A 22,069-nucleotide genomic window follows, 5' to 3' on the forward strand; every position below is an offset into this window, starting at 1 on the left:
ATTCACCTTATATAAATTTGAATCAAATTGATCTGGACTCTATCATATAAAAGCTCACTGGTATGATAACACAAATAGAAGTCCCTCATTCAAAGAATATATTTTTAAAAAGCATCAAAGAACATTTTTTATATATGGTATCAAGTTTTCATCAATGGTACTTTCTTCAATCAATTACAACGAATACTATTTGCCTATTCATTAAACAAACTTATTAAGGGGTGTATGGCAGTCAAAATGCACTATTTTTTTTGCCCATTTCTCTGTTATTTCAGTATATGTTCAAGCCATTTGGATCACCTAAACTGTACGTTTATAAAAAGTAGCCCTTTATTTAAGACACTGGTTACAGGTCAACATCTTCATTAAGTTTTTCCTACCAACTAGTAGACAAGAACCCTGTGTTTCTTTGTAATTCTAAAAAATTTAACGTGCTTATTTTATGATATCATCATCATTAGCATCACCATTACTATCATCTTCCTTTCATAATTTTATATTGTATTGCAGTTAATTGTGGGTTTCTCACTTCTATTATAATTTATTAGGTAGTTTATTAGACACTTCCATACCTAGTGGTTTATGTTGCTAAACTCTTAACCTTTGTGATCAAAATATATCTGATATAATCATCTATCAAATATGTGCAGATTTCCATTGATATAAAAATCTTCAAATTTCTTTTGAACTACAGTAATTTGGTCACAGTATGTAGACTTTATTTCTGTTATCACTGTCATGTTTGACTGTCTCTATTGAGAAAGCTAAAAAGATCAAATGAGCTTTATATGCCATATTTTTTAAGTAAAAATTTTCCTGTCTAAAAAAGAATCATAATCATCATGCAATATGAATTACTATAAATAGACCAGAAACTCTGCCTGTTAAGAACCATTTTTGTTATTTCATAAAGTATGGCATTTGAACTCAAATACAGAGGGCTTTTTTTTTAATCTTTTAAAGATGTAGCATAAGGAAAATATCTAAATACAAAGAACAAAGCCACATGCTAATTCTACTCACAAAATGTTATTAATGTTGTTATAATTTAAATATATTATTGATTTACATTATATCCTAATAAAACTATTGTTTATTTTTGGTAGTTCTGTCTTTCAACTTAAAGGGATATTTTGCTTCTGGGGTTTTATAACTATTGTTTTTGAATATTTATTTTAAAAAATTGCATTTTTGGAAAGATAAATTTAATAATAGGCATTTGTTACACCTGAAGTGCTTAGGAAATAAGGAGAAAAATGCCACAGAGAATAGGCATGTAGCAACACCAGGAACATATAGTTAGAAAGTTTTCTCCACTGAGATTCCTAAGCCTCATATTCAATGGCAAGTAATGAATTGTGTTGATTTCGTACATTGTAGATTTATAGTTGTTCTGATGCTGGCTGACGGATAACCTATTACTCAATAACTTTGTTCTCTCCAGGGGGAATAAAAACCATTACACAAGAATCCCTTCCCTGTTTTATACACAAACAAGGGGTTAAGTTCAGAGACTATAATCCTATTTTGTGTATGTGTTTTTCTTAGAACATTTTTTGTGACCTAGCAATTGAGTTGCACCGGCTCTCAATCCTCTATATTTTACATTACATCATATGTTCAAACATAAAACAGGAGATATTATAGCCCTATATTCTAAAGTGCTTCAGTGGGAGGGATTTAAAAAAAAAGAAATAAAACTTGCTTGTTTAAAGATTTCAGTGTTTCCATGTACTGTGTTTTTCCTTCTCAGAGTGTAATTGAGTTCCATGAGAGATTTGGCACATTTTCAAAATGCAATAAAAATCATTAATGAGCTAGACTATTCAGAAATGGTATTTATTGAAAAACTTGTTTCCTGCGGAGCTGATGAAGTATACAAACCCTTGTTTGAAGATGTGTATGTCATGTGGTACTTCAGTACACAAAGGAGCTCTTCTTATTTCAAATTTGAAAGTATACAGAGAAACACAAAAGGGAACACTTAAGCATGCAAAAGGAACAAAATGCGATGACATTGTTTCCAGTGAGTATTAATACTTCACAATATTGTAAACCTGTAACAGTTTCCATATTTAGGGGTTGCTTTAAATGAACTGCTGCAATTAAATCACTCAAGGGCTTCACATTTATTAGAAGATATTGGTCAACTAAAATAATACAGGTCTTATTTTATTGAAAGATAGCTCTAGGAAATAAGGGTCGTAAGACACAGTATAAATCTGTAATAATCAAGTGTGTGGAATCATTTACTGAGTTGCAATCTAAGATAATTTGATGCTCCACTTTACTTCTTTGTTCAAATTTTGCCCACGACTATGTTATTTTGTCTCTCACTTACGAAACTGATAAACAGAAGAAAGAAGAAGTAACAAACCTGGGGTCAACAATACTACAAGTATTTAATTTTGAATGTTGTAGAGCTGTGTTTTACTGTTGTTTTTCAGGCAAACCGTGCTTCTTTATTGGGTTTTTTCAACTGTACATCTTTCTTCCCTTTGAATCTTGGCTGCCCCCTTTTGGTCATGTCTCTGGAGATTTTCACTTGAATCCAGAAATGTTCTATTACAGGGCAGAATGCTTTACTTTATTAGAGTGGTATAGCTGTGTCTCTGTATGCGGTGTAAGATAAGAAAGAGGAAGGCAGGAAGGCAGGCAGGAAGGCAGGCAGGCAAGAAGGAAGGAAAGATGGAAGGAAGGAAGGCAGGAAAGAAGGAAGGAAGGAAGGAAGGAAGGAGGGAGGGAGGGAGGGAGGGAGGGAGAGGCGGGATCAAAGGAGAGATGGGAGGAGGGAGAGAGAGAGAGAAAAAGGGAAATGTGAGCCCTGGGGCGGTGGCTCACTCCTGTAATCCCAGCACTTTGGGAGACTGAGGCGGGCGGGTCACGAGGTCAGGAGATCAAGACCATCTTGGCTAACACGATGAAATCCCGTCTCTACTAAAAATACAAAAAAAATTAGCCGGGAGTGGTGACGGGCGCCTGTAGTCCCAGCTACTCGGAGAGGCTGAGGCAGGAGAATGGCGTGAACCGCTGAGGCGGAGCTTGCAGTGAGCCGAGATTGCGCCACTGCACTCCAGCCTGGGTGACAGAGCGAGACTCCGTCTCAAAAAAAAAAAAAAAAAGAAAGAAAAAGAAAAAGAAAAAAAAGGGAAATGTAGGAAAGAAAAAGGGAAGGGAAAAGGGGAGGGAAAGGCAGAATATATTCTGGGATCTTCCCCAGTATTGTGCCTTTATAAATGGTTAGCGCTGAGCAAAGAAACACATTAACAAGCAATGCAACATTTCTGTGTTGGAAGGAGAAATCACTCAATAGCTACCGGCCTCATTAAAATAAATCGTACTGTCTCAACTGAAAGCAGAAAGCGTTAGTCTCACCATGTGTTTAGAAAGGTAGGTCAAGTTTAGAATTATTACAGAGTTAACAGTAGTTCATATAAATAATATGGAAAAACATGTATTAGTTAAGCAAGTAGAAGTATAATTAAGTCTCATAAACATAGTTCTGTAAGGTTTATACAGTCTCCCCATTCACTCTTTAGTTGCATGCATTGCATATACTTGCATTCTTAGAAACCAAAGCAAGTATTTCTGTGGACCTCTTGATAATCATTGAAGCAGAAGCTGTAATTTTTTTTTTTTTTTTTTTTTTTTTTTTTTTTTTTTTGGGAATCTCGCTCTCACTCTGTCGCCAGGCTGGAGTGCAGTGGCGCCATCTCGGCTCACTGCAACTTCTGCCTCCCAGGTTCAAGTGATTCTCCTGCTTCAGCCTCCCAAGTAGTGGGACTACAGGCGCCCGCCACCATGCACAGCTAAGTTTTGTATTTTTAGTAGAGACGGGATTTCACCATGTTGGCCAGAATGGCCTCTATCTCTTGACCTCGTCATCCCCCTGCCTCAGCCTCCCAAAGTGCTGGGATTACAGACCTGAGCCACCGTGCCTGTCCCAGAAGACGTAATTTTAACAAGAGAATTAAACCAATAATCTGGTCTAGGAACTGACATCAACCTGTAACTAAACACTGGGGCAGTATTTTCATATTTTCAGAACTATGTCTTTACTAAAAATTTTGTTTGTTAAATTAAAAAAAGTCTGTGACAGATATCAAGTTATTTTCTGAATTGCTTGAAAAATATATTAAATTTCTTAAAAAGGTACTGTAGAAAACAATGATATATAAGAATCATAAGACAAAACAGATTATCTTTATTGTCTCGAATAAGTTCTTGACACTCAAACATATAAAGGTATGCACAACCTCCCAACCTACAGATACATGTAAACCTATGCCCATGTCTGCAGAGATAATGGGTTAGGAAACTAAGTGATCACAGCTTGTAATATGGGATCTAATTCTAATTTTTTGTGTTATTTTAACCATGTAAATTCTAATCATTTAGCTCTCAGTTTTTTTCTAAAATAATAGACTTAGGCTACAGGTTCTTTAATATTATATGGTTCAGCTTTAATATTCTCTGTTTTATTTTCTGTACACTGATCAATCTTATTTACAGGGTATTTCATTGTATCTCTCGTTCTTGGTTTTAAACTTTGTTCCCACCATTTCCTTCCCTCTTTGCATTCTCTCTGCTTCTACACCTTAACTCTAAACGCACTCATTCACCTGTAAGACCTTCTGGGCATTCGTTGATAAACTTCCTCATACTTTTATGTCTATTCAGTGGTTTTGCTTAAGCTACGATAAAAGAATGCCTATACTTTTATTTGAGAATTGAAACTATCTTAAGGGAAAATAACATATATATATCAGAATACAATTAATTCTATTAAGGCCCCACTTTTCAAATCCTCACTTGGACCTATTCACAACATTTTCTTACCCCTGATTATGCTTACAGATCATGGTCAGAAGTCAAATAACTAACATAAATAGCTAATCACCTTGACTATCTTAAAACCACAAATACTACCTGGATTTCTCCCTGAAGAAATGATGATGAAACATAATACTGAGGCAAAAATGATGGAGCTAAGAAATCTCACTATGTTTCTATTTTTTGTTCATTTTTTCCACTTACCACCTAAAATTCAAGAAGCTCTGTCACCTGATCTCTCCTTTTCACATATATTATTTATTTATTTTTCCCTTTAAAGTAGCATGCCCCTGTTTCCTTTCCACTGTGCTGCCAGGACCTGCGGTTCTACTGTACCTAAAATACATCCTCCAATTTTTCAATTTACTCTTCAGCCTTAAAGGCTAATGGGCTCTTTCCCTGTTAAATGTATTAGTAAATCTAAAGATTATCATTTGTTATCACCAAGAGAAGTCAACATTTCGGGGCCTAGATAGGACTGAAGTATATTTCTCTAAGAAGAAACAGCTCAGAACTAAGTGGAAAAGAAGTGTTAGGGGTGCCATGACTCCTTAGTACAGGGTTCACACTTCTGTGTCCAAAGCAGTTCCTCCCAATCTCATCCTATCTCTGCTATCAGGAAAGAGGAAATCTGAAACAGTGAGAAATCTGCAAGTTGGAAATTTCATTTCTACTCACATGGCTTAAGCCAAAACATGGCTATACCAAGTTGCTAAAGAAATAGTATATGTTTTTGCAGCTGAGCAGCCATATGGCCAACTAAATTTCAGAGGGATCTACAATTAAGTGGAACAAGGTGGTAATGGCTATTCGTTGACATTGTTTTTTCCTGCCATAATTGTTTATCCGAAAACTTCTCATTTCCCACTCACTACAAATGTTAGAAAGGGTTTCCTATTTCTCAACCAGTATTTTCGGTTCTGGTTGAGAAACAGGAAACCCATTCTAACATTTGTAGTTAACAAAAAGTCTCAAAGCATTTTTGTTAAGTCTCACAATTTTCTATATAGGACATGTGGAATGTGTTGCCAAAGGTGATAGTCATTTTCATGTTTTATCCTTAACTCTTAAATATTTGACACTGCTATATACTGTCCCCTCTCAAATCACTGATTTTTATAACTAAATTTATGTAATGATTTTATGAATGCTCTTAATAAACTTCTTTTCTTTCTCAATCTTCTTCATCAATAATGATGTTAGTGGGGATATAGCCTCACTACAAGCAACTTAGAATAAAGTAAATGGTGGACATTGAATAACCTTGTATCCATTATTGTCTTCTTTATTTAAAGGGAAGAAATCCTGTAGACTGATTATTGCAGCTGATTATTCAAATGCTTATCTCAAGGGCAGCTTGGATATGTAAATTCTGATAATAAGAACTTCATGTGAAGTGAAACACATCATATATAGTGGGTATATTTTGAACTGGCTGCAGAGCTTATATTATTACCTTTTTTATTTATTTATTTTTGAGACTGTGTATCCCTCTCTTGCCCAGGCTGGAGTGCAGTGGTGTGATCTCGGCTCACTGCAAGCTCCCCTCCCAGGTTCAGGCCATTCTCCTGCCTCAGCCTCCCGAGTAGCTGGGACTATAGGCATCCACCACCATGCCCAGCTAATTTTTGTATTTTTAGTGGAGACGAGGTTTCACCGTGTTAGCCAGGATGGTCTCAATACCCTGACCTCATCATCCGCCCAACTTGGCCTCCCAAAGTGCTGGGATTACAGGCGTGAGCCACCACCCCCAGCCCTGACCTTTCTATTTGTACCATCTTCCTTCCATTCATAGTAACAGCCCCTCACAACCATTAGGAACAATGTAATTCTGCTCACTTGCTTCTTCCAAACTGACTGGGCCAGGCAGAGTAACCTAATCTAAGTTGAAACAATCACCACACAATACTTGTATTGAGAATACAAAGTGGTAGAGAGAAAGAGTGAAAGAGACAGGGAAGATAGAGAGCTAGGGAGCACAAATGAGCCAGCCCCCTTGTGAACAAAGCAGAGGAAGAGAGTTTGCAGAAGAAGAGAGTAAAGACAGGACAAGAGAAGCAGAGATAATGAGGGAAAGTAACACTTCCTGGTTCCCTGTCAGCCTTCTAACTCCCTGTTCCAGAAGCCTCTCAGCCTTAATCCTGGCTATACTTTGAGAACTCTGTGAAAGACTACCTGCCTTCTCATAGCAAACTGCCTCCCATACTTGTTTTGCTCAAATTAAGTTTTGTAACCTGAAAGTAGAGAGGTATATAGGACATAAAATTATGTGTTTAAATTTGTAGCTATACATCTCTACCCATGGTCTAGAAACAAATTAGATGTTTCAGTGGGAATTTCTATATGTTGTTTGGGGTTGGTTTCTGTAAAAAAGAAAAAACAACTTTTCAAACTTTTCTGAATAATTAAAATGACTAGTGAAAAATATGAGGTAATGTACAGCAACTGAGTATCTTAGCAACAAAAAATGTAATGAGTTGTTTTTTAAGTGAATATTTTGATAATAAAATTGGAGATCAGCTATATACTAGCATGAGTATAACGAATTGAGAACTACGATTCACAACATATAACATAGAGTGTTGAAGACTGTTCAAGACTGTTGAAGAATGAATGTAGTCAAAAACATTTTTTTTTCATTTTTTGCCACTTGTTTGGGGAACATAAAAGATAGATTATGGCTTTCCTCTCAGCTATTTCTAAATGTACAGGTACATTTATAACAGAGTAAAATTAGGTCTAATAGTTATAAGGCAATTTTTGCATCAAAGCCATTAAAACAATTCAAATTACAATGCAATAACAAACTTTTTTTGTTTCTTTCTATGGCCTTCCAACAATATGGACTTTGTAATGTCAAATAAATTATAAAGTATGGAAATTAGAAACAAATGGCAAACAGATGGTAGTAAATTTTGTGGATGTGCAAATGGGTGTGTGTGAATATGTATGTGAGTGTGTCAGAGAGAGAGAGAAAAAAGAAATATCAGTTAGAATTAAGAAAATGTGACAACAGAAAAGAAACAAAACCATAGTGACAAACTGGAGATCAGAAACATTCTATGACCCCATGTGTAAATATTACAAAGACAGGCAACTGGCCTTAAATAACAGAGCATTAAAATTAGTCTGTGTCACCTATAATGTAAATTTAATAAAAACAAATTTGGCATAAATAAATTGAGTGAATTTTAAGCAGACTATACAACTGACATAATTTTGAATGATTAATGAAATAATTTATATGAACGTGCTGATAGCGATTTATTGTAAAAATTGAAGTATATATTGTTTATAGGGTTTCTTGGACAATAGCCTTTTTGAATAAAAATTAATGATTATTTCTTCTCTTTTTGTTGTGCTATATAAAGTGTAAATTATGTCTATTTTGTTCCTTGTAATTCTACGTTACAGAAACTTTGTTGATCATACTAATTATATTTTTTGTTTTGCTGATGTTTTGTAGTCATAAATTCATTGTAGTGCAACCCTTGAACTATGACACTGATTTAAAAATTGGATAATATAAAAATCAATATCAATTGTGACTTTGTAGTGATACAATGCTAATAGGCATAATACTGTCTTTAAACCATAAGTCTACATATAGGTATCTGGATTAAATAAAAAATTTATTCAAAGTTCATGATGTTCAAAGGTATGAGATCCAAGACAAATATAATAGCATCCTTCAAATGAAGGCAAATTGTAGAAGCGTATTACCTAAGAATACCAAATGATATAAAATAAATTACTTAGTTCTGCCTAGCATGTTAAGTAAATGGCACAATGCCAATTGCCTAACCTCTGATATAGTGGAATACAGTATGCCTTCCATTGGGTGTGCTGATTGCACTTGGTAGAAAATTTAAAGGCACTCTGGAGCCCATATTCCCATAAATTACTCCTTTGAGGACACTGTGGTAGAGTAAAAGCGTGGAAAATGAGAATCTTCCCTCCTTCTTAGATATGAATGATGAATCTAGTGGGAAAAGGTAGGGAAGTTAGAAAGATGTGGGAAATGATCTCACACCCTCAAAGCTCTTTACTGTTCCTAGAAAGAACTCTGGGGAATACATTGGTGGAAGTTCCAAATCACTTTTCTGTTGTAAATCTATGGGGAAATGCCAGTTGATTCTGAGGACTGCAAATGAAAAGAAACTTTTCTCTCTTTGTTACATTCAAGAAAAGGTTTGGAATCTCATTTTCTGTCTTTAGGAACAGACCATTGCTATGGTTGCTACCTGAGGCTGCAGGAGCATGGGTGGTTTAATAAGAGTGAAAATCTGTCAACAGTATCTAAGACAGGTAGGCAATAAAGAGGATCTATTAGAAGAGAGAAATTGGAACATGTTCGAAGAAGAAATATATAAACTTAATCTTTAGAGAAACAGTTGCTGAAAAAATGCTGAACAAATAAATCATGATATCAGTTAGATAATTGGAAAATAGAAGTAGGAAGGAAAAGAGGAGGAAAGCTCTTTAAATGTTAGCAATGTAACCTAATAAATTTTTCCTATCTTTAAAAAAACTCTATTTTGCCTATTGAATGTTTTACATTTGTAAGGTGTTAAATTTCACTGATACTCATTTTCATTTTATAAGATAGATTGAATGTAATCATTATTCAAGAGTATTTGCTTGTATTCAACAATAAACTTAGATGAAAAAATAAGAAATAATAATGATTCGAAGTGTCTGAGAATGGAAAGTGAGAAAGTGATGAAGTTGGTTTGTGGATTTCCAGAAGTTATAAGAGAGTCACATAATGAAGTTCATGGCCAACAGACATATCAACACATGATCTAGAAGGAAACAATTGTAATTATTTCAGCAAGTATCCACTAGTTTGTAACCCAAATTTTCTTCCACTTATTTAAATCTTGAGTTTAGAAAATGGAATAAATAGGATTAAAATGTGAAATATTTATTTTTTATTTTGATTTACTCACTAATTCATTTGATTAATTTATATTATTAATAACCTAATATGTACCAAGCCCTCTAGTAAATACTGGAGATCAGACTAAACAGAATACAGAGAATTTCTGTCTTTGTGGAGTTAACAGTATGATAGGAAAGACATAGATAGTCTACTGCTAATTACAAATGTGATTACTGTTGAAAAGGAGAAAAAATAAAGATATATTCTTAAGTAAGTTTTGCTGGTTCAATTGTTCAGCTTTAAAAATACATCCTTCTTTGTTTACAGTTGATCAATTTTCTGACTTTATTTTAGCATATCTTCCTTACTATTATATTGCAACACCTTTGCATCAGGTAAGGTGGTCCTGCAATTTCCATTTTTGGGACCAGACAAGCAAGCCTGTGGAGCAAAAGGGGCATCGCAACACAACAGGGCCCTCAAACTACTGTCAGTGGTGCAAATCCGGGTGGCTTTTGTACAGCCCCAAATCTATGTACGGTTTCTACATTTTGAAATGGCTTAAACAAACCAATTAAAGAACATTTTATGGAACATAAATTACATGAAATTCAAATTGTAGTGTCCATATATAAAGTTTTATTGTAAAAGTCATCTTTCATTTACATATTTTCTATGTCTCCTTTCACACTGCAAGGGCAGATTTGAATAGTTGGGAAAGACATCATATGGCCTGTGAAGCTTAAAACATTGATTACCTATATGGTCCCTCTCAGAAAATGTTAACCATTTCCGGCAAGAAGAGCAATAATTCTTAAAATTTTCATAATACCTAAATTTTGTTGAGTGTTTTATTATGTGTGAGCCAATATCACTTACTCTTTGTATGTATTAAATTAAGCAGTAAGTGAATTTATGATAAAAGGACTTCCTTCCTTTTGTAAATATGGAAACAAAAGTGAGGTGTTTTCCTAAGGTCAGAGACTAAGAGTTTGAACAGGGATTTTAACCTTGACGGTTTGGCTCCAAAGCCTCAACTCTTTTTCTACTGGTTTATGCTTATACTAGGAGTAAACTGAGCATGCATAATTTTCAAGATCTCCTCAAACTAGAAGTTGCTATAATCTGAAGCCCAAACTGTCTTGTATAAATGGGTCACATATTTCTGATAACTGTCTGTTTGGTATTTTAAATGTTTATGGGGAACTCCACCAACTGTAATTGCTGCTCCATTATTTAAAACTGAAAATAAACACAGTATCATGAAAAAGTCTCCTCTTTGTAGGATTTATTTTATTATCATGTCCATTGTCTATAATGATGAAGACAACTCATTCTTCACTGGCCATGGAAGTGATTTAATTTAAGGATGTATATTAAACTCCTAATTTCTAATAAGGCCAGAAGTCTCATTTATCTTTTTTACTTTCAGTAATCTATGACAGAATTTGGAAAAAGTAGGTGTATGTTTTTAACTAAGAATAAAAATTATTATTTTTATTGAATTAAAATATTTTACAAATATATGGGGTACAAAAAAGTATTACAATAAGAAATGCCTGAGTCAAGATACCAAGTTCTTTTCTTGTATACAGTTGGTAGGAAGGTAAGTTATTACAGCCACTATAGAAAACAGTATGGAGGTTCCTCAAAAAACTAAAAATAGAACTACCATATGATCCAGAAATCCCATATTCAAAAGAAGAAATACAGCATATCAAAGATATATCTACACTCCTATGTTTATAGCTTCACTATTCACAGTTGCCAAGATACCAAATAAATCTTTGTTCATCAATGAATGAATGAATAAAGAAAATGGGTTTAATTGGAATATACATGAAATATTATTCAGCCATAAAAAATGAAATCCTGTTATTTGCAACAACATGGCAGAACTGGAGGACATTATATTACGTGAAATAAGCCAGGCACAGAAAGTAAAATATCGTGTGTTCTCAAAAAAATAACCTCATGGCTCTAACACTGATGTTTATTACTATTGAGTAATGTTTATCATACTATCCTTATTTCAGCAAGAAGGAATATTGGCATTAGTATACTTGAATTGATTTTCTATTTTTAATTTGAAAATTTATAAACATTTGCATGCAAAGCAAAAGCATTCTTAAATGATGCAAAGTAAGTTAAGCTTTGTTACAGAGACAGTAAACAAAATAGGAATTCATGGAAGTTTGTAAGATGTGAATCTTCAATCTTTGGACCCAGAGTCAAGTGTAATTCCCATGAAAGAAAGGATTTAAGCATTACTCAAGCTTCTGAGAACTCTAATTAGCTCATCAGTTTGTTCAGTTATCTCCTATTTTATTATGCAGCAATAAGACACAATAGGATAACCAAGTCAAAAGGATTATAGCATACCTCTGGTGAAGTTGCAAGTCACGAGTCAGAAGAAAAGATGACTGCTTATTACAAGAATTGCAATAATGACTTCAGAATTTACTGTCTAGAGCAGCTCCTTGCCATCATTATACAAATAAAAAATAAGTCAGTGGACATATTTGGAGTTCTAGCATAATGCCTGATATGACTGACAACCAATTATAAACTTTGAATTGTTTATTGTGAGTGTAATCTCAGTTCTTACTTAATAAAATTCTTCCTCTGCCTACTATGGTTAAAAAATATATGCTAAAAATTTCTCATGGAACAGATTTTGGTATTTTTTTCATCATCAAAATACTCCTTCTTTGTCCCTTTGTTTACCTTTTTAGTGTGTAATTCCTGAGGCTATAAGAAAAAGAAAATGCAGAATACTATTACTGAATATAACTCCCATTTGACCTGATAAATCCCTGGCTACACAGAAGGAAACCAAGATGAACTAAGGTTAACAGAATCTTCTTATATTTGAGCACCAGATGAATAGAAAATAGAAAAAAAATAGAACAAGATGAGACATAATACTATTCAAATAAAATTACTATAGGGACATAAGGAGAAAGAATATAATTATCTAGTCTGTATCCTATTCAGGAAACTGAGTTTAGCTTCACTAATCCCAATACAAATTGTCACTATATTTTCAAAATCATGCAATTTGCCTCTGATGATGGACAGATATCTACATTAGTGCATTTCCTTTATTGCCTTAATAGTGCATTTAATCTGCTTCCCTGGCTTTACTTAATGATTTTGAATAACTTCATTGCAGTTAAGAAAATGCAAAATAAATGGGTTATTTCTTCTATAATAAAATAACTGTTTATAACACTTAGGGAGTTTGGAGAATGTTTTTACAAATTCTATAGTGAGGAGATAGACTGGGGTTAGTTAATAGCACCATCATAACATAAAAATTATTCCTTGTCTATATATGAAAGCCTAAAAGTTTAATTACTTAGAAAGATCATATTAAAAACACATTCATAAAGTAAAGAAGATGTTCTTTCTTTTTTGTTAAAATTACATCTTAACTAGTACCAAAATAACTAATCATTAGTTATTATAACAATATAAACATTTAGGGTTTATATCACAACATTTGGGATAATTTCAACATGATTTTGTGGGAGCAAACCACTGAAGTAATAACAACCTGGAGTTCTCTTAAATTTAGTCAGAATTATTCGTCAATGGAATTGAGTGGAATTATCAAAATCCATGATTCTTATTTCTTATGTTCTCTGAACTGTGAATCTTATTTTATCATTTTTTTTCCTTTTATCCTGTAACAAGATGCTTGTAATTTTCTTCTTTCCTGATCAGAAATCCATTCTGAATGTCCAAGTTTGTCAGAAAATACGTGGCTAGGAGTTACTCTCTCACTATTCTGTTTTAATAGTATATTTAGGACAATAAATAATATTGGAATGAATGGTTATGAATCTTACATTAAAAAGCAGATCTAATACTTCTAACACTTTGCAGATGGAGGTGAGGTTTAGGCAAAATTTAAATTGTGGTCCTTTTGAATGATGCTTCTGAGATCCATAGTGGTTCTTATTAAGAAAATAAGAAATTAGATGAAGATTGTAACGGCATTGTGCAAAGAGGAATCCCAGAATATGAAAAATAGTTTGTCTGTGAAATTTAGTTGCTTCTATAGTGAGTAAGGGATAATTGTGCATTTCCCAAAACAAGATAATGTATTAGTAACTAGACCTCAAAGAAGTGCAGAAACCATACATGTTGCTCGGCTGTATAATTTTTGATATAGATATTACTCCCATATTTGGTCTTTTAGGAGCCGAAAGTTTTTTTGACTTGAACTACTTTGGAGTCACATATTTGGGACTTAGTCAAAAATGAGTTATCTGTAGTTTCACATGAAAAAGTAAGATCCTTAGCTATTAAACGAGACAGTGCTTTTAAATGACAACTCAGAGAAAAGAGTCAGAAACACGTCCAGGCAAGAGGTGAAGTTTTTACTCAATAAGAGTGTATTTAAAGTTACCCAATTTTTCTTTTTTATTTATTTAACAAACACTTATAAAGGACTTACAGTTAGGTAACATGGGGTACCTTAAAATGGCGCCGTACCTTAAGATGGGGCCGGTTCCGGGTTCTTCTCCCCTCCTTGACCGGGCACTGTCTGAACCCGCCAAAGGAGGGCCAAACAGAAAGAAGCATTTCCCGCCTTCCCTTGGGCCCGCCCCTAGCCCAATCCATGTAGGCCCAAGGGATATAAAACCCAGCACACCAGCAGCCCTCTCTTCTCTTCTCTTCCTTCTCCTTGCGTGGCGCCACTCGATACCTCCAATAAAGATCTCTTGACCGCGACCGGTGTAGTTTGGTCTCCGCCCAGCCCCTTTCATTGGTGCCGTGACTCGGATCGGGACTCCCCACCCCCCTCGGTGGGACCCCAATCCCTTTCGGGCTCAGTCCAGACCCCGGCCGGTCTTCGCTCATTCTCCTGTTCACCAAGCTGTTTGCCCAACACCGGCCTCGTCTCGGTAAGTCTTCCCCTCCAGGGTCTACCTCTCTAGGCAGGCAAGAGACCCCACAAAGCGCCTTGCCTCAAGCCCCTAAGGCCACGGTAGACCCCAAATAGCAAAACTGGCCCACATATCCCCTAGACAACCAAAGCAAATGGCCCACTTATGGGTCTCTCAATCCTAACATTCTCCACGATCTCTACAATTATTGTGAGCGAACAGGAAAATGGGTAGAGATCCCATATATCCACGGCTTCTTTCTCCTACGGGATAGACCTAACCTTTGTCTCCCTTGCAAACCGCAGCAGCTCCTTGCCGCTCTTAAACCGCCAACGTCTCCCTGTGCCCCTGACTTCGACCCAGCCGGCGAACCCCCCCATGCCACCACCCTCCGCCGCACCCTCCGGCCGCAGCCCGGCGAGCGGCGGCCCCGCTTCCCGACCTCTCTCTTCCTTCCCCTTCCTCCGCAACCTCTCCAGCTCCCTCCCCTCCGCCGCTCAGCCCTCCCACCACTCGTTCCAGATCACACCTTCTCATCCTTGCCCTTCTTAGAGAAGTTGCAGGGGCAGAAGGCATTGTTCGTGTCCGTGTTCCCTTCTCTATGGCTAACTTATCCCAAATTAAGAAACGCTTAGGCTCTTACACTTCCAACTCTGCCTCTTATATCAAAAAATTTCAATATCTCCTCCAAGCCTATAGCCTCACTTTCCATAATATCTATATAATTCTTTCTAACACCCTCCTTCCCGAGGAGCGCAGGCGAGTCTGAGAGGAAGCCCGCACTTATGCAGATGAAGTCCATCAAACAACCCCAGCCTTACCCTTAGGCGCACAGGCAGTGCCAGAACAGGAGCCTCACTGGGATTATAATACAGACAATGGAATCGCCTCTCCAGACCATTTTGCCACCTGCCTTGTAGCCGGATTACGTAAGGCGGCCCAAAAGGCTGTTAATTTTAAAAAACTACAAAACAAACATGAAAACCCGTCCGCCTTTCTGGGCCGCCTTACAAAGTCTCTCCAACAATATACCAACATAGACCCCGAGGCCCCCGACGGCAGACAACTTCTCATCTCCCACTTTTTGCACAAAGTTTTCCTGACATTAGAGCTAAATTAAAAAACTGGACAGGGGCCCTTTCACCCCACAGACGGAGATCCTGGCAACGGCATTCAAAGTTTACCACAATCGGGACGAGAAGGCCAGGAGACAAAAGTGCCAAATGCTGGCACAAGCACTCCAAGCCTCTCCCCAGTCCACCCCAGGCCACAAATCAACATCTGTCAATCCACAATGGCAGCCCCCTGGGCCCTGCTTTAAATGTGGTAAAGAAGGACATTGGGTTCGAGAATGTCCAAATCCCAGGCCCCCAGTCGGCCCTGCCCAAAGTGCCACCAGCCTGGTCACTGGGCTGTGGACTGTCCCGGTCCCCGAAGGGGGGCCGAGCCTGCCCTCAGCCCAACTCCAGACCTTCTAGGAATAGCCATTGAGGACTGATAGGGCCTTGGGACTCCTCCCCCGACACATGTCATCACTTCACAGGAGCCCAGGGTCTCTCTAACAGTGGATGGGGGTCTTGTTACCTTTCTCCTTAATACCGGAGCCACATTCTCGGTTTTGCGGGAGTTTTGGGGTCCAACCTCCCTCTTTGGACCTCCTATAGTCGGGGTCAGAGGCCAAACCATACGTCCAAGAGCCACTCCTCCCCTCTCCTGCACCTTCTCCAGCCACACATTTTCTCACTGGTTCCTAGTCATGCCCCAATGCCCCCTTCCCCTACTAGGAAGGGATATCCTCTCTAAATTCAAAACCTCTATCACCTTTAATCCAGCCACCCCCCCCAAAATCCACCTCACTCTACTGAGTATCCCTCCAAAAGGTCCAGCTCTCCCTCACTCAAGTCACCTATCTAGGAGTCCTCCTTGCTCATGACTCAAAGGCCATCACCCTAGACCGAAAGTGCTTCATTAGAAGTCTTCCCATCCCAAAAACCAAACAAGAGATACTCTCCTTCTTAGGACTAGCAGGCTACTTTAGAACTTGGATCCCCAACTACTCTTTATTAGCAAAGCCCCTATATGATCTCTCCCGAGGTACCCCATCCGAGCCTGTAGAGGCCACAGTCAAGCAGCCCTTCCTGTCACTCCAACAGGCACTACTCAAAGCACAACAGCTTGGCTCTTGGAGTCCTAGGTCAGATGCACGGACCCACCTTTGCGGCAGTTGCATACCTATCCAAACAATTCTGAGAGCGAACTCGGCCCGCAGGGAACTGAGTTTTCTCCTTTCCCTCCTCACTCGTCTGGCCTGGGTTTCCTCCCTTCTCTCGCTCAAAAAATCCTGGTACCAGGTAACCCACGGCCCTCAGCCTTATAGAGGCCCATCAGTTCTTTCGTTTCGGTGACGACCGGCTCGAAGGTTCTGACTCGCAACACGGCCATTGGCTAATAGGGGACGCCCTGTTCAGCCAGCCGCTGTATACATATACCCCTTCCTCTCTCACCATGGGAGGCTCTGCATCCCCGCCGGCCGACTAGACCCCACCGTGTGAGGGTGGGCCCCCTGCCTTCGGGCCCTGGCTGCAGCCTACCTACTACTTCAAGAGTCAAAGAAATTAACGTTTAGAGCAGCTGTTGTCATTACCTCCCCACATTAACTCAAGGAACTCCTGACCTACAAAAGTCTACAAACCCTTCCCCCTTGCCGCGTACTGTCTCTCCTAGTTTCCTTCCTGCACAATTCCGCTGTAACTTTCCAAACATGTGCACCCCTCAATCCTGCCACCCTCCTGCCTGTCTCTCCTTAAACACAAACCCACAAACCCCTCTAAAGCCAGGCACGCCCATACCCCACAACCCTAGGCCCTTCAGGAATGGAGCTTTGGGTAACTTCACCAGGCAAAAACCATGATCTGCTGAGGTGCTTGCTAAAGGCAAATGGAATACAGAATGGATAGTAGATAGTAGAAGAAGGTAGTTATCAATACCAGTTATGACAATGTCAACAGTTGCAGAAATGAGGACTGTAGTTGTCATCAGTATTTCCTCCTCCTTTTATTAAAAATGTTTGTGCATGTATACACTTGTACTAAGAAAATACCTTCATTTTATTTCCTTTTTCCTTTATCATGTGACATAAGATTTATTGACATCATCAGCATTTAACTATTGTTAACTTTATGTAATAGCACTTGGGTTGGAGATTGGTGCGTTTCTGGTTGTATAAAAGATAGCTGTATTATATTAGGCATAATTATGACATTATTGTCTTTGAAGATTATGTATGATCTCAGGAGATGTGTATGGGTTCAAGTTGACACGGGGTCGACTTGTGACAGTTAATACTGCGTATCGACTTGATTGGATAGAAGGATGCCGATTTTTTATCCTGGGTGTGTCTGTGAGGATGTTGCCAAAGGAGATTAACATTTGAGTCAGTGGGCTGGGAAAGGCAGACTCACTCTTAATCTGGGTGGGCATCAACTAATTAGCTGCCAGTGCAGCCAGGGTATAAGCAGGCAGAAAAATGTGAAAGGATGATACTGTCCTAGCTTTTCGGCCTACATCTTTCTCCCATGATGGATGCTTCCTGGCCTCGAATACTGGACTCCAGTTTCTTCAGCTTTGGGACTCGGACGGGCTTCCTTGCTCCTTAGCTTGTAGACAGCCTATTGTGGGACCCTGTGATCATGTGTTCTTACTGCTTAATAAAATCCCCATTCTTTATGTATCTATCCAGTTAGTTTTGTCCTTCCGGAGAACCATGACTAATACAGAGTTGAAATTGAAAATCCAAGGTTGCCTTTTAAACTTTCTCACTTTTCTAATAAAATTCACTATCTATTTTGACTTCTATACAACTCATACCAACAAATTATCCCATAACAGAATTTATTACATTTCTCAGTTGTTGATATAAGATATGTCTGTTTATATAATCTGGAAATTATCAAAGACCACTCAAATGAAAATCAGCAGAGGTTATTTATTCAGAGCTAGCAAGGGAATCAGTGTGCCTCGCCTGAGTTTGGTAACAACTCAAAATAGTCAGGAGAATATAAAAGCTTTATGGTTTTTTTTTTTTTTAAAAAAGAAGCATTGGTTGAACTCTGATTGGAGGTGGTTGGCATAGGAAAGCTGGAGGTAGGTTAACAAGAACCCAGGCTCTTCGGTGATTATCTGGGGAGCATACCTGGCTTTCTCTGGTTGATCCTAGATTGGAACTAAAGGCAGAAGTTAGAGAAGCTGCCTCTCAGTGACTATGTCCTGACCATTTGGAGCCAATTGCTGCAGTGGTTGTAGTTTGGCTTTATAGACTAGTTTCTGCAGAGATTGTGGGCCAGATTGTGTTTTTATGCCTGTTCTGGTCATTGTCCATTTCAATATTTCGTCTCTCAGTAAACATCATCCCCCTCTTAAAGGGCAGTCTTATTATCTTCTCAGTGACTAGTCTACAGCTAGAACAAAGTACTTACATGATTGATATATATTTGTTGAAGGCATGAATTAATTCATAAATTAATAATTTATTTTATTGTCACAATAACTTTGCAAGGTTTTCAAGATTAATACTAATGTGCCAATTTATTTTAGATTAACAAACTGGAGTCCATAAATTCTAAAACAGAACCATAATAAATGTTTAGGTCCATATTGAACATGGGTTTGTTTTCATGTGTTATCTTTAATATTCATCCCAGAAACATTCATATTATAATTATTACATATCTACTATGTGCCAGTCTCAGCACTATACATACTCACTTTTATTATTTAACTTTCTCTCATACAATATTAATAATACAAATAGTTCTTATTTAACTTTCTCCCATAAAATATTATATTAATATTTAACATTAATATAAAATATTAATTAAGTTTATATACAAATATCATTTATAAATAAATCAAAGGATTTTTAAATTTCACTAGATGTTATATCCATATCTAATTACAAAGAACATCTGATTATTAAATTAAACAATTTTAAGAATTAATGCAAAGCAGGATTTTATATTATTCTTTACCTCAGTTTTTTTCAGCCAAGTTTTAATTGAAACGTTATTATGGGAAACAGTGTATATAATACTCTATGCTTCCACAATATCACCTATTCCTTCTCAAGAGTATCTTTCCCTTTTCATCATATGCATTACGCCTTTTTCTCCTTCATTTTTCTCTCTGTCTTTCTCTACCTCCTCCCCTAAATGTATCTTTCTATATTCTTTTATTAGTGCAAAGATACGACAGATTGAGAAAACCTTTACACCACTATAAGCTTAAAAACAACAGTAGTAACAATCACAAAAGCAACATGCTAGTAAAAATTATGTGGGCTTTACTAGTGGTTCTAAGAATCTCCAAACACTCCAAACACACCTATTAAGAGGAGGCAAGTATTACACAGAGCACTTCAGGTTAGGTATAATTACTTGCCTCAATGTATAAACAAAGGGGTACAAAATGCTGAAGGTTGTATGTGTAGTATGTAAAGATTGTAGAGACCAAGAATGAGCCATAGTAATGGGAGAAAAGAGGATCAAAAACTAGTCAATTACATAATAAAGGGTAGAAGAAAATTTGATTTATTAAATTGTTTTATTAAAATAAGACTGTTATAAGGTAGTTGGGCCTATTTACTTATCTGTAGGCTAATCATGACTTAAAACACGTAATCACTTCCTTTTTATGAACTGAGTTTGTAGATGATGTCCCAGGAGAGAAGAGATTGTAATAGTAGCAGCAAATACAGACCAACTCATCTCATATCAACTGATTTTTCGGATAAAAATCCACATATTCAATGGAGATCCTGTGGCAAACAAATGATAAAAAAAAAAGCAAACATTTTAAGCCAAAACAAATAAAAACCAGCCTTGCAGCTCCATTTCATTCAAAAAGCTTCCCTATAAATTAGAGCAATCTGGTCTTGAGGAAAGTTGTTCTCCACTCTCAGAGGCTACACGACATTAAAATTTAACAAATAGAAGGAACTATAAGGCCTGAGGACTGTCCTTGATCAGATATCCAATATCCCTTTCATTTACTGTAAACAGGTAAATTCTGGTTAATCCTAGATGGATTGAAAGCAGCAGGAAACTTAAATATGCAATTCATGCTGAAAAGACTCTTCCTGCAGGCACACTCAGAAAGAACAAATGGTATTTATTTTCAGCAGGCTCAATATTGGTTCTGTGGAAGCAGAGGGGGAAATATACATATGGATAAACCACAGATAGAATATCTGAAAATATCTGCTTTCTTTTCAAAAAGGTTGGCATTTTAAGGACAACATTTTCAAAAATGTACTAATTTTGTTCCCAGAGAGTCACAAAACCCAACAGTGACTGAATCTACTACCCCTGACAGAGGAATCTGACTGCCTTTACTCGGCCTGTTCTCCCTTAGGAGTGAGTCATAGGGATGGTGGAGCACTGGCAATCTTAGGGTAGACCCGCTGGGCTGTAAAGAAAAACTGGAGTTCATAAATCAAATGGCGGAAATAAAGTATATATGGCAGAATTCGAAGTGAAATAAAAACTCTGAAACTGTATATCATAGCAACAATAACATTCACTATTTAAAAATTATCAGTAGGTGCGAGGTATTATTCTGAGTACCTTAGGTTAGGTATCGTGACTCTCCTCAGTTTATAGATGAAGAGGCACCATTTGCGGAAGATTGTACATGTGGTATGTAATAATTAGAGGGACCAAGCATGAGCCATATTAAACAGAGAAAAGAGGTTCTGAAACTATGAAATTATGTAATAAAGGGCAGAAGAAAATGTGATAAATCTTCAGCAATTCTGGAAATAGAATATAGGAACTAAGAAGACTATCAGCATCTAGACAGAGAAACACAGCAAGGGGAAAAAAAGTTATTCAGTAACATATTTTATTTCTAATTGACATATTTTCCATATATTATCCATTAAGGATTACACATACACACGCACACACACACACACACACACACAGCTGTCTCTCAGTATCCATGGGGAACTGGTTTCAGGATCCTCTGTGGATACTCAAATCCACAAATGCCCAAGTTCTTTACATAAAATAATGTAGTATGTGCAAATAACCTAAACACACCCTTCCATATAATTTACATTATCTCTAGATTACTTATAATACGTAATACAGTGTGAAAGGTTGTACAAAAATAGTTGTTTTACTACTTTTTTAGGGAAAAATAATGAGAAAAAAATTCTGCACATGTTCCATACAAAAGCAACTACGCATTTTTTTTAAGTATTTTTGATTCACACTTGGTTGCATCCATTGATGGGATACCCACAAATGCAGAGGGCTGATTGAGTATATATAAATGCTGATAAAAGTAAATCAGAGCCACGGATAAAACACTCTATTCCATTTGTATGAATAGAAGTTACACTTCTTCAGAGTGAAAAAATAGTGGCTCTGGCATGTGAAAGTTAGCACACCTG

General features: G+C 37.0%; 1 long non-coding RNA gene across 1 annotated transcript; it reads left to right on the plus strand.

Annotated features, from left to right (window-relative positions):
- The first annotated feature begins 1,872 nt into the window (after positions 1-1,872).
- Positions 1,873-17,365, plus strand: LOC115831897. The gene is made up of 3 exons (XR_004027391.1): positions 1,873-1,888; positions 6,825-6,831; positions 17,280-17,365. It is a non-coding gene; the product is annotated as an uncharacterized LOC115831897 (long non-coding RNA).
- The last annotated feature ends 4,704 nt before the right edge of the window (positions 17,366-22,069 follow it).

The sequence above is a fragment of the Nomascus leucogenys genome, chromosome 20 (genome assembly GCF_006542625.1).
Source record: "Nomascus leucogenys isolate Asia chromosome 20, Asia_NLE_v1, whole genome shotgun sequence".
Lineage (NCBI taxonomy): Eukaryota > Metazoa > Chordata > Mammalia > Primates > Hylobatidae > Nomascus > Nomascus leucogenys.